Consider the following 11,847-nt stretch of genomic DNA (forward strand, 5'->3'; position numbering starts at 1 on the left):
CTACCCGGGGGTGGTGTGTCGTTTTTTTTCTTTGCGCTGATAGCTTTGGAGAAATGTTCTGACGGTGGTGAGAGTGGAGCACGGCTGTCTCTGAGGCGCAATCGCCTAGCGCATTCGGCCGTAACCAAAGGGTTTGAGATTTGAGCGGTCCCGGGAGCGGTGTGTCACTTTTTTTCTTCGCGCTGATGGCTTTGAAAAAATGTTCTGATGGAGGTGAGAGTGCTGCACTACTGTCTCCGTTGCACAATTGGCTAGCGCGTTCGGCTGTTAATCAAAAGGCTGGAGGTTCGAGCCCTCCCGGGAGCGTTGTGTCGCTTTTTTTTTGCGCAGATAGCTTTGGAGAAATGTTCTGACGGTGGTGAGAGAGGAGCACGACTGTCTCCGTGGCGCAATTGGCTAGCGCATTCGGCTGTTATTCGAAAGTTTGGGGGTTTGAGGCCATCCAGGAGCGGTGTGTCGCTTTTTTTTTCCGCTGATGGCTTTTGAAAAATATTCTGACGGTGGTGAGAGTGGAACATGACTGTTTCCAAGGCGCAATTGTCTAGCGCGTTCGGCTTTTAACCGAAAGGTTGGAGGCTCGAGCCCTCCCGGGAGTGGTGTGTCATTTTTTTTTCTTTGCGCTGATAGCTTTGGAGAAATGTTCTGACGGTGGTGAGAATGCTGCACTACTGTCTCAGTGGCGCACTCGGCTAGCGCGTTCGGCTGGTAACGGAAAGGTTGGAGGTTCAAGCCTACGCGGGGGTGGTGTGTCGCTTTTTTTTTCTTCGCGCTGATAGCTTTGGAGAAATGTTCTGACAGAGGTGAGAGTGGAGCACGGCTGCCTCCGTGGCGCAATGAGCTAGCGCGTTGGGCGCTTAAAAGAAAGTCTGGAGGTTTGAGCCCTCCCGGGAGTTGTGTGTCGCTTTTTTTCTTTGCGCTGATAGCTTTGGAAAAATGTTCTGACGGTGCTGAGAATGCTTCACTACTGTCTCCGTGACGCAATCGGCTAGCACGTTCGGCTATTAACCGAAAGGTTGGAGGTTCGAGCCTACCCAGAGGTGGTGTGTCGCTTTTTTTTCTTTGCGCTTATAGCTTTGGAGAAATGTTCTGACGGAGGTGAGAGTGAAGCACGGCTTTTTCCGAGGCGCAATTTGCCAGCACATTCGGCCGTAACCGAATGGTTGGAGGTTCGAGCCCTCCCGGGAACGGTGTGTCACTTTTTTTTCTTCGCGCTGATAGCTTTGAAATAATGTTCTGTCGGAGGTGAGAGTGCTGCACTACTGTCTCCGTAGCACAATTGGCTAGCGCGTTCGGCTGTTAACCGAAAGGTCGGAGGCTCAAGCTTTCCCGGGAGTGGTGTGTCGCTTTTTTTTTCTTTGCGACGATAGCTTTGGAGAAATGTTCTGGCGGAGGTGAGAGTGCTGCACTTTTGTCTCCGTGACGCAATCGGCTAGCACGTTCGGCTGTTAACCGAAAGGCTGGAGGTTCGAGCCTACCCGGAGGTGGTGTGTCGGTTTTTTTTCTTGGTGTTATAGCTTTGGAGAAATGTTCTGACGGTGGTGAGAGTGAAGCACGGCTGTTTTCGAGGCGCAGTTGGCCAGCACATTCGGCCGTAACCGAAAGGTTGGAGGTTCGAGCCCTCCGGGAACGGTGTGTCACTTTTTTTCTTCGCGCTGATAGCTTTGAAAAAATGTTCTGACGGAGGTGAGAGTGCTGCACTACTGTCTCTGTGGCACAATTCGCTAGCGCGTTCGGCTATTAACCGAAAGGTTGGAGGTTCGAGCCTACCCGGAGGTGGTGTGTCGGTTTTTTTTCTTGGTGTTATAGCTTTGGAGAAATGTTCTGACGGTGGTGAGAGTGAAGCACGGCTGTCTCCGAGGCGCAATCGGCCAGCATATTCGGCCGTAACCGAAAGGTTGGAAGTTCGAGCCCTCCCGGGAACGGTGTGTCACTTTTTTTTTCTTCGCGCTGATAGCTTTGGAGAAATGTTCTGGCGGTGTAAGAATGCTGCACTACTGTCGCAGTGGCGCAATTGTCTAGCGCGTTCGGCTTTTAACCGAAAGGTTAGAGGCTCGAGCCCTCCCGGGAGTGGTGTGTCGCTTTTTTTTCTTTGCGCTGATAGCTTTGGAGAAATGTTCTGACGGTGGTGAGAATGCTGCACTACTGTCTCAGTGGCGCAATCGGCTAGCGCGTTCGGCTGGTAACGGAAAGGTTGGAGGTTCAAGCCTACGCGGGGGTGGTGTGTCGCTTTTTTTTCTTCGCGCTGATAGCTTTGGAGAAATGTTCTGACAGAGGTGAGAGTGGAGCACGGCTGCCTCCGTGGCGCAATGAGCTAGTGCGTTGGGCGCTTAAAAGAAAGTCTGGAGGTTCGAGCCCTCCCGGGAGTTGTGTGTCGCTTTTTTTCTTTGCGCTGATAGCTTCGGAAAAATGTTCTGACGGTGCTGAGAATGCTTCACTACTGTCTCCGTGACGCAATCGGCTAGCGCGTTCGGCTATTAACCGAAAGGTTGGAGGTTCGAGCCTACCCAGAGGTGGTGTGTCGCTTTTTTTTCTTTGCGCTTATAGCTTTGGAGAAATGTTCTGACGGTGGTGAGAGTGAAGCACGGCTTTTTCCGAGGCGCAATTGGCCAGCACATTCGGCCGTAACCGAAAGGTTGGAGGTTCGAGCCCTCCCGGAAACGGTGTGTCACTTTTTTTTCTTCGCGCTGATAGCTTTGAAATAATGTTCTGACGGAGGTGAGAGTGCTGCACTACAGCCTCCGTAGCACAATTGGCTAGCGCATTCGGCTGTTAATCGAAAGGCTGGAGGTTCGAGCCCTCCCGGGAGCGGTGTGGCGCTTTTTTTGCGCTGATAGCTTTGGAGAAATTTTCTGACGGTGGTACGAGAGGAGCACGACTGTCTCCGTGGCGCAATGGGCTAGCGCATTCGGCTGTTAACTGAAAGTTTGGGGGTTTGAGCCCATCCAGGGGCGGTGTGTCACTTTTTTTCTTTTCCCTGATAGCTTTGGATAAGTGTTCTGACTGAGGTGAGAGTGGAGCACGACTGTCTCCTTGGCGCAATTGGCTAGCGCGTTCGGCTGTTAACCGAAAGGTTGGAGGTTTGAGCCCACCCGGGGGCGGTGTGTCGTTTTTTTTTTGCGCTGATAGCTTTGAGGAAATGTCCTGGCGGTGGGGAGAGTGGAGCACAACTGTCTCCGAGGCGCAAAGGCCTAGCGCATTCGGCCGTAACCAAAAGGTTTGAGGTTTGAGCCGTCCCGGGAGCGGTGTGTCACTTTTTTCTTCGCCCTGATAGCTTTGAAAAAATGTTCTGACGGTGGTGAGAATGCTGCACTACTGTCCAAGTGGCGCAATTGGCTAGAGCGTTCGGCTGCTAACCGAAAGGTTGGAGGTTCGAGCCCTCCCGGGAGTGGTGTGTCGCTTTTTTTCTTTGCGCTGATAGCTTTGGAGAAATGTTCTGACGGTTGTGAGATTGCTGGACTACTGTCCCAGTGGCGCAATTGGCTAGCGCGTTCGGCTATTAACCGAAAAGTTGGAGGTTCCAGGCTACCTGGGGGTGGTGTGTCGCTTTATTTTTCTTTGCGCTGATAGCTTTTGAGAATTGTTCTGACGGTGGTGAGAGCGGAGCACGACTGTTTCCTTGGCGTAATCGGCTAGCGCGTTCGGCTGTTAACCGAAAGGTTAGAGGCTCGAGCCCTTCCGGGAGTGGTGTGTCACTTTCTTTTCTTTGCGCATATAGCATGTGAGGAATGTTCTGACGGTGGTGAGAATGTGGCACTACTGTTCCAGTGGCGCAATCGGCTAGCGCGTTCGGCTGTTAACCGAAAGTTTGGAGGTTCAAGTTTACCCGGGGGTGGTGTGTCGCTTTTTCATCTTCGCGCTGATAGCTTTGGAGAAATGTTCTGGCGGAGGTGAGAATGGAGCACGACCGAAACGCAGCCGGGGGCGGTGTGTCGCTTTTTTTGCGCTGATAGCTATGAAGAAATGTTCTGACGGTGGGGAGAGTGGAGCACGACTGTCTCCGTGGCACAAAGGGCTAGCGCGTTCAGTTATTAACCGAAAGTTTTGAGGTTTCAGCCCACCAGGAGTTGTGTGTCGCTTTTTTTTCCGCTGATGGCTTTTGAGAAATGTTCTGACGGTGGTGAGAGTAGAGCACGACTGTTTCTATGGCGCAATTGGCTAGCGCGTTCGGCTGTTAACCGAAAGGTTGGAGTTTAGAGCCCACCCGGGAGTGGTGTGTCGCTTTTTTCTTCTTTGCGCTGATAGCTTTGGAGAAATGTTCTGATGGTGGTGAGAATGCTGCACTATGGTCTCAGTGGCGCAATTCGCTAGCGCGTTGGGCTGTTTACCGAAAGGTTGGAGGTTCGAGCCTACCCGGGGTGGTGTGTCGCTTTGTCATCTTCACGCTGATAGCTTTATAGAAATATTCTGACGGAGGTGAGAGTGCAGCACGGCTGTCTCCTTGGCGCAATGGGCTAGCGCGTTCGGCTGTTAACCGAAAGGTTGGAGGTTCGAGCCCTCCCAAAGGCGGTGTGTCGTTTTTTTTTCTTTGCGCTGATAGCTTTGGAGAAATGTTCAGACGGTGGTGAGAATGCTGCACTACTGTCCCAGTGGCGCAATTGGCTAGCGCGTTCGGCTGTTAACCGAAAGTTTTGAGGTTCGAGCCCTCCCGGGAGTGGTGTGTCACTTTTTTTGTGCTGACAGCTTTGGAGAAATGTTCTGACGGTCATGAAAATGCTGCACTACTGTCCCAGTGGCGCAATTGGCTAGCGTGTTCGGCTGTTAACCGAAAGGTTGGAGGTTCGAGAATTGTTCTGACGGTGGTGAGAGTGGAGCACGACTGTTTCCTTGGCGCAATTGGCTAGGGCATTCGGCCGTAACCAAAAGGTTGGAGGTTCGAGCCCTCCCGGGAACGGTGTGTCACTTTTTTTTCTTCGCGCTGATCGCTTTGAAAAAATGTTCTGACGGAGATGAGAGTGCTGCACTACTGTCTCCGTGGCACAATTGGCTTGCGCGTTTGGCTGTTAATCGAAAGGCTGGAGATCGGAGCCTTCCCGGGAGCGGTGTGTCGCTTATTTTCGCGCTGATAGCTTTGGAAAAATGTTCTGACGGTGGTGAGAGTGCTGCACTACTGTCTCCGTGGCACAATTCGCTAGCCCTTTCGGCTGTTAACCGAAAGGTTGGAGGTTTGAGCCCACCCGGAGGCGGTGTGTCGCTTTTTTTGCGCTGATAGCTTTGAAGAAATGTTCTGACGGTGGGGAGAGTGGAGCACGACTGTCTCCGTGGCGCAATTGGTTAGCGCGTTCGGCTGTTAACCGAAAGATTGGAGGTTCGAGCCTACCTGGGGGTGGTGTGCCGCTATTTTTTTCTTTGCGCTGATAGCTTTTGCGAAATGTTCTGACAGTGGTGAGAGTGGAGCACGACTGTTTCCATGGCGCAATTGGCTAGCGCATTTGGCTGTTAACCGAAAGGTTGGAGGCTCGAGCCCTCCCGGGAGTGGTGTGTCCTTTTTTTCTTTGCGCTGATAGCTTTAAAAAAATGTTGTGACGGAGGTGAGACTGCTGCACTACTGTCTCCGTGGCACAATGGGCTAGCGCGTTCGGCTGTTAACCGAAAACTTGGAGGTTCGAGCCTACCCGGGGACGGTGTGTCGCTTTTTTTTCTTTGCGCTGATAGCTTTGGAGAAATGCTCTGACGGTGGTGAGAGTGGAGCACGGCTGTCTCCGAGGCGCAATGGCCTAGCGAATTCGGCCGTAACCAAAAGGTTTGAGGTTCGAGCCTTCCTGGGAGCGGTGTGTCACTTTTTTTTCTTCGCACTGATAGCTTTGAAAATATTTCTGACGGAGGTGAGAGTGCTGCACTACTGTCTCCGTGGCACAATTCGCTAGCGCGTTTGGCTGTTAATCGAAACGCTTGAGGTTCGAGCCCTCCCGGGAGCGGGTGTGTCGCTTTTTTTGCGCTTATAGCTTTCAAGAAATGTTCTGACGGTGCTGAGAGTGCTTCACACTGTCTCCGTGACGCAATCGGCTAGCGCGTTCGGCTATTAACCGAAAGGTTGGAGGTTCGAGCCTACCCGGAGGTGGTGTGTCGCTTTTTTTTCTTTGCGCTGATAGCTTTGGAGAAATGTTCTGACGGTGGTGAGAGTGGAGCACGGCTGTCTCCGAGGCGCTATTGCCTAGCGCATTCGGCCGTAACCAAAAGGTTTGAGGTTTGAGCCGTCCCGGGAGCGGTGTGTCACTTTTTTTCTTCGCGCTGATAGCTTTGAAAAAATGTTCTGACGGTGGTGAGAATGCTGCACTACTGTCCCAGTGGCGCAATTGCTAGCGCGTTCAGCTGTTAACCAAAAGGTTGGAGGTTTTTAGCCCTCCCGGGAGTGGTGTGTCGCTTTTTTTCTTTGCCCTGATAGCTTTGGAGAAATGTTCTGGCGGTGGTGAGATTGCTGGACTACTGTCCCAGTGGCGCAATTGGCTAGCGCGTTCGGCTATTAACCGAAAAGTTGGAGGTTCGAGCCTACCTGGGGGTGGTGTTTCGCTTTTTTTTTCTTTGCGCTGATAGCTTTTGAGAATTGTTCTGACGGTGGTGAGAGTGGAGCACGACCGTTTCCTTGGCGTAATCGGCTAGCGCGTTCGGCTGTTAACCGAAAGATTGGAGGCTCGAGCCCTTCCGGGAGTGGTGTGTCACTTTCTTTTCTTTGCGCCTATAGCATGTGAGAAATGTTCTGACGGTGGTGAGAATGTGGCACTACTGTTCCAGTGGCGCAATCGGCTAGCGCGTTCGGCTGTTAACCGAAAGTTTGGAGGTTCAAGTTTACCCGGGGGTGGTGTGTCGCTTTTTCATCTTCGCGCTGATAGCTTTGGAGAAATGTTCTGGCGGAGGTGAGAGTGGAGCACGACTGTCTCCGTGGCGCCATTGGCTAGCGTGCTCGCCTGTTAACCGAAAGGTTGGAGGTTCGAGCCCACCCGGGAGTGGTGTGTCACTTTTTTTCTTTGCGCTGATAGCTTTGGAGAAATGTTCTGACGGTGGTGAGAATGCGGCACTACTGTCCCAGTGGCGCAATTGGCTAGCATGTTCGGCTGTTAACCGAAAGTTTGGAGGTTCGAGCCTACCCGGGGGTGGTGTGTCGCTTTTTTTTCTTTGCGCTGATAGTTTTGAAGAAATGTTCTGACGGTGGGGAGAGTGGAGCACGACTGTCTCCGTGGCGCAATTGGTTAGCGCGCTCGGCTGTTAACCGAAAGGTTGGAGGTTTGAGCCCACCCGGGGGCGGTGTGTCGCTTTTTTTTCTGCTGATAGCTTTTGAGAAATGTTCTGACGGTGGTGAGAGTGGAGCACGATTGTTTGCATGGCGCAATTGGATAGCTTGTTCGGCTGTTAACCGAAAGGTTGGAGGCTCGAGCCCTCCCGGGAGTGGTGTAACGCTTTTTTTTGGGCTGATAGCTTTGAAGAAATGTTCTGACGGTGGTGAGAATGCTGCACTACTGTCCCAGTGGCGCAATTGGTTAGCGCGCTCGGCTGTTAACCGAAAGGTTGGAGGTTCGAGCCTACCCTGGGGTGGTGTGTCGCTTTTTTTTTCTTTGCGCTGATAGCTTTTGCGAAATGTTCTGACGGTGGTGAGAGTGGAGCACGACTGTTTCCATGGCAATATTGGCTAGCGCGTTTGGCTGTTAACCGAAAGGTTGGAGGCTCGAGCCCTTCCGGGAGTGGTGTGTCACTTTTTTTCTTTGCGCTGATAGCTTTGGAGAAATGTTCTGACGGTGGTGAGAATGCGGCACTACTGTCCCAGTGGCACAATTGGCTAGCGCGTTCGGCTGTTAACCGAAAGGTTGGAGGTTCGAGCCCTCCCGGGAGTGGTGTGTCGCTTTTTTTCTTTGCGCTGATAGCTTTGGAGAAATGTTCTGACGGTTGATAGATTGCTGGACTATTGTCCTAGAGGCGCAATTGGCTAGCGCGTTCGGCTATTAACCGAAAATTTGGAGGTTCCAGGCTACCTGGGGGTGGTGTGTCGCTTTATTTTTCTTTGCGCTGATAGCTTTTGAGAATTGTTCTGACGGTGGTGAGAGCGGAGCACGACTGTTTCCTTGGCGTAATCGGCTAGCGCGTTCGGCTGTTAACCGAAAGGTTAGAGGCTCGAGCCCTTCCGGGAGTGGTGTGTCACTTTTTTTTCTTTGCGCATATAGCATGTGAGGAATGTTCTGACGGTGTTGAGAATGCGGCACTACTGTTCCAGTGGCGCAATTGGCTAGCGCGTTCGGCTGTTAACCGAAAGTTTGGAGGTTCAAGTTTACCCGGGGGTGGTGTGTCGCTTTTTCATCTTCGCGCGGATAGCTTTGGAGAAATGTTCTGGCGGAGGTGAGAGTGGAGCACGACTGTTTCCGTGGCAATATTGGCTAGCGCGTTTGGCTGTTAACCGAAAGGTTGGAGGTTTGAGCCGTCCCGGGAGCAGTGTGTCACTTTTTTTCTTCGGGCTGATAGCTTTGAAAAAATGTTCTGTTGGAGGTGAGAGTGCTGCACTACTGTCTCCGTGGCACAATTGGCTAGCGCGTTCGGCTGTTAATCGAAAGGCTGGAGGTTCGAGCCCTCCCGGAAGCGTTGTGTCGCTTTTTTTGCGCTAATAGCTTTGGAGAAATGTTCTGACGGTGGTGAGAGAGGAGCACGACTGTCTCCGTGGCGCAATTGCCTAGCGCATTCGGCTGTTAACCGAAAGTTTGGGGGTTTGAGCCCACCCAGGAGCGGTGTGTCGCTTTTTTTTCCGCTGATAGCTTTCGCGAAATGTTCTGACGGTGGTGAGAGTGGAGCACGACTGTTTTCATGGCGCAATTGGCTAGCGCGTTTGGCTGTTAACCGAAAGGTTGGAGGCTCGAGCCCTCCCGGAAGTGGTGTGTCACTTTTTTTCTTTGCGCTGATAGCTTTGGAAAAATGTTCTGACGGTTGTGAAAGTGGAGCACGGCTGTCTCCGAGGCGCAATTGGCCAGCACATTCGGCCGTAACCGAAAGGTTGGAGGTTCGAGCCCTCCCGGGAACGGTGTGTCACTTTTTTTTCTTCGCGCTGATAGCTTTGGAAAAATGTTCTGACGATGGTGAGAGTGGAGCACGACTGTTTCCTTGGCGTAATCGGCTAGCGCGTTCGGCTGTTAACCGATAGGTTGGAGGCTCGAGCCCTCCCGGGAGTGGTGTGTCACTTTTTTTCTTTGCGCTTATAGGTTTGGAGAAATGTTCTGACGGTGGTGAGAATGCGGCACTACTGTCCCTACGGCGCATTTGGCTAGCGCGTTCGGCTGTTAACCGAAAGGTTGAAGGTTCGAGCCTACCCGGGGGTGGTGTGTCGCAATTTTGTCTTTGCGCTGATAGCTTTGGAGAAATGTTCTGACGGTGGTTAGAGTGGAGCACGGCTGTCTCCGAGGCGCAATTGACTAGCGCATTCGGCCGCAACCAAAAGGTTTGAGGTTTGAGCCGTTCCGGGAGCAGTGTGTCACTTTTTTTCTTCGCGCTGATAGCTTTGAAAAAAAGTTCTGTTGGAGGTGAGAGTGCTGCACTACTGTCTCCGTGGCACAATTGGCTAGCGCGTTCGGCTGTTCATCGAAAGGCGTGAGGTTCGAGCCCTCCCGGGAGCGTTGTGTCGCTTTTTTTGCGCTGATAGCTTTGAAGAAATGTTCTGACGGTGGTGAGAGTGGAGCACGGCTGTCTCCGAGGCGCAATTGGCCAGCAGATTCGGCCGTAACAGAAAGTAGGAGGTTCGAGCCCTCCCGGGAACGGTGTGTCAATTTTTTTTCTTTGCGCTGTTAGCTTTGGAGAAATGCTCTGACGGTGGTGAGAATGCTGCACTACTGTCCCAGTGGCGCAACTGGCTAGCGCGTTAGGCTCTTAACCGAAAGGTTGGAGGTTCGAGCCTACCCGGGGGTGGTGTGCCACTTTTTTTTCTTTGCGACGTTAGCTTTGGAGAAATGTTCTGACGGAGGTGAGAGTGCTGCACTACTGTCTCCGTGACGCAATCGGCTAGCACGTTCGGCTGTTAACCGAAAGGTTGGAGGTTCGAGCCTACCCGGAGGTGGTGTGTCGCTTTTTTTGCGCTGATAGCTTTGGAGAAATGTTCTGACGGTGGTGAGAGAGGAGCACGACTGTCTCCGTGGCGCGATTGGCTAGCGCGTTTGGCTGTTAACCGAAAGTTTGGAGGTTTGATTCCACCCAGGGGCGGTGTGTCACTCTTTTCTTTTCCCTGATAGCTTTGGAGAAATGTTCTGACGGAGGTAAGAGTGGAGCACGACTGTCTCCGTGGCGCAATTGGCTAGCGCGCTCGGCTGTTAACCGAAACGTTGGAGGTTCGAGCCTACCCGCGGGTGATGTGTCGCTTTTTTTTCCGCTGATGGCTTTTGAGAAATGTTCTGACGGTGGTGAGAGTTGAGCACGACTGTTTCCATGGCGCAATTGGCTAGCGCGTTTGGCTGTTAACCGAAAGGTTGGAGGCTCGAGCCCTCCCGGGAGTGGTGTGTCGCTTTTTTTTGTGCTGATAGCTTTGAAGAAATGTTCTGACGGTGGTGAGAATGCTGCACGACTGTCCCAGTGGCGCAATTGGCTAGCTCGTTAGGCTGTTAACCGAAAGGTTGGAGGTTCGAGCCTACCCGGGGGTGGTGTGCCACTTTTTTCTTTGCGACCATAGCTTTGGAGAAATGTTCTGGCGAAGGTGAGAGTGCTTCACTACTGTCTCCGTGACGCAATCGGCTAGCACGTTCGGCTGTTAACCGAAAGGTTGGAGGTTCGAGCCTTCCCGGGGGTGGTGTGTCGCTTCTTTTTCCGCTGATGGCTTTTGAGAAATGTTCTTACGGTGGTGAGAGTGGAGCACGATTGTTTGAATGGCGCAATTGGATAGCTTGTTCGGCTGTTAATTGAAAGGTTGGAGGCTCGAGCCCTCCAGGGAGTGGTGTGTCGCTTTTTTTGTGCTGATAGCTTTGAAGAAATGTTCTGACGGTGGTGAGAATGCTGCACGACTGTCCCAGTGGCGCAATTGGCTAGCTCGTTAGGCTGTTAACCGAAAGGTTGGAGGTTCGAGCCTACCCGAAGGTGGTGTGTCGCTTTTTTTTGCGCTGATAGCTTTGGAGAAATGTTCTGACGGTGGTGAGAGACGAGCACGACTCTCTCCGTGGCGCGATTGGCTAGCCCGTTTGGCTGTTAACCGAAAGTTTGGAGGTTTGATTCCACCCAGGGGCGGTGTGTCACTCTTTTCTTTTCCCTGATAGCTTTGGAGAAATGTTCTGACGGGGGTGAGAGTGAAGCGCGATTGTTTCCATGGCGCAATTGGCTAGCGCGTTCGGCTGTTAACCGAAAGGTTGTAGGTTCGAGCCTACCCGCGGGTGGTGTGTCGCTTTTTTTTCCGCTGATGGCTTTTGAGAAATGTTCTGACGGTGGTGAGAGTTGAGCACGACTGTTTCCATGGCGCAATTGGCTAGCGCGTTTGGCTGTTAACCGAAAGGTTGGAGGCTCGAGCCCTCCCGGGAGTGGTGTGTCGCTTTTTTTTGTGCTGATAGCTTTGAAGAAATGTTCTGACGGTGGTGAGAATGCTGCACGACTGTCCCAGTGGCGCAATTGGCTAGCTCGTTAGGCTGTTAACCGAAAGGTTGGAGGTTCGAGCCTACCCGGGGGTGGTGTGCCACTTTTTTCTTTGCGACCATAGCTTTGGAGAAATGTTCTGGCGAAGGTGAGAGTGCTTCACTACTGTCTCCGTGACGCAATCGGCTAGCACGTTCGGCTGTTAACCGAAAGGTTGGAGGTTCGAGCCTTCCCGGGGGTGGTGTGTCGCTTCTTTTTCCGCTGATGGCTTTTGAGAAATGTTCTGACGGTGGTGAGAGTGGAGCACGACTGTTTCCCTGGCGCAATTGGCTA

General features: G+C 52.4%; 3 non-coding genes across 3 annotated transcripts; all 3 read left to right on the plus strand.

Moving 5' to 3' along the window:
* Positions 1 to 2,734: 2,734 nt before the first annotated feature.
* Positions 2,735 to 2,808, plus strand: TRNAN-GUU (transfer RNA asparagine (anticodon GUU)). Its single transcript has one exon. It is a non-coding gene; the product is annotated as a tRNA-Asn (tRNA).
* A 4,357-nt stretch (positions 2,809 to 7,165) lies between these two features.
* TRNAN-GUU (transfer RNA asparagine (anticodon GUU)) lies at positions 7,166 to 7,239 on the plus strand. Its single transcript has one exon. It is a non-coding gene; the product is annotated as a tRNA-Asn (tRNA).
* A 1,249-nt stretch (positions 7,240 to 8,488) lies between these two features.
* Positions 8,489 to 8,562, plus strand: TRNAN-GUU (transfer RNA asparagine (anticodon GUU)). Its single transcript has one exon. It is a non-coding gene; the product is annotated as a tRNA-Asn (tRNA).
* Positions 8,563 to 11,847: the final 3,285 nt, after the last annotated feature.

This window comes from Rhipicephalus microplus, chromosome 8, assembly GCF_043290135.1.
Source record: "Rhipicephalus microplus isolate Deutch F79 chromosome 8, USDA_Rmic, whole genome shotgun sequence".
In the NCBI taxonomy this organism is placed as follows: Eukaryota; Metazoa; Arthropoda; class Arachnida; order Ixodida; family Ixodidae; genus Rhipicephalus; species Rhipicephalus microplus.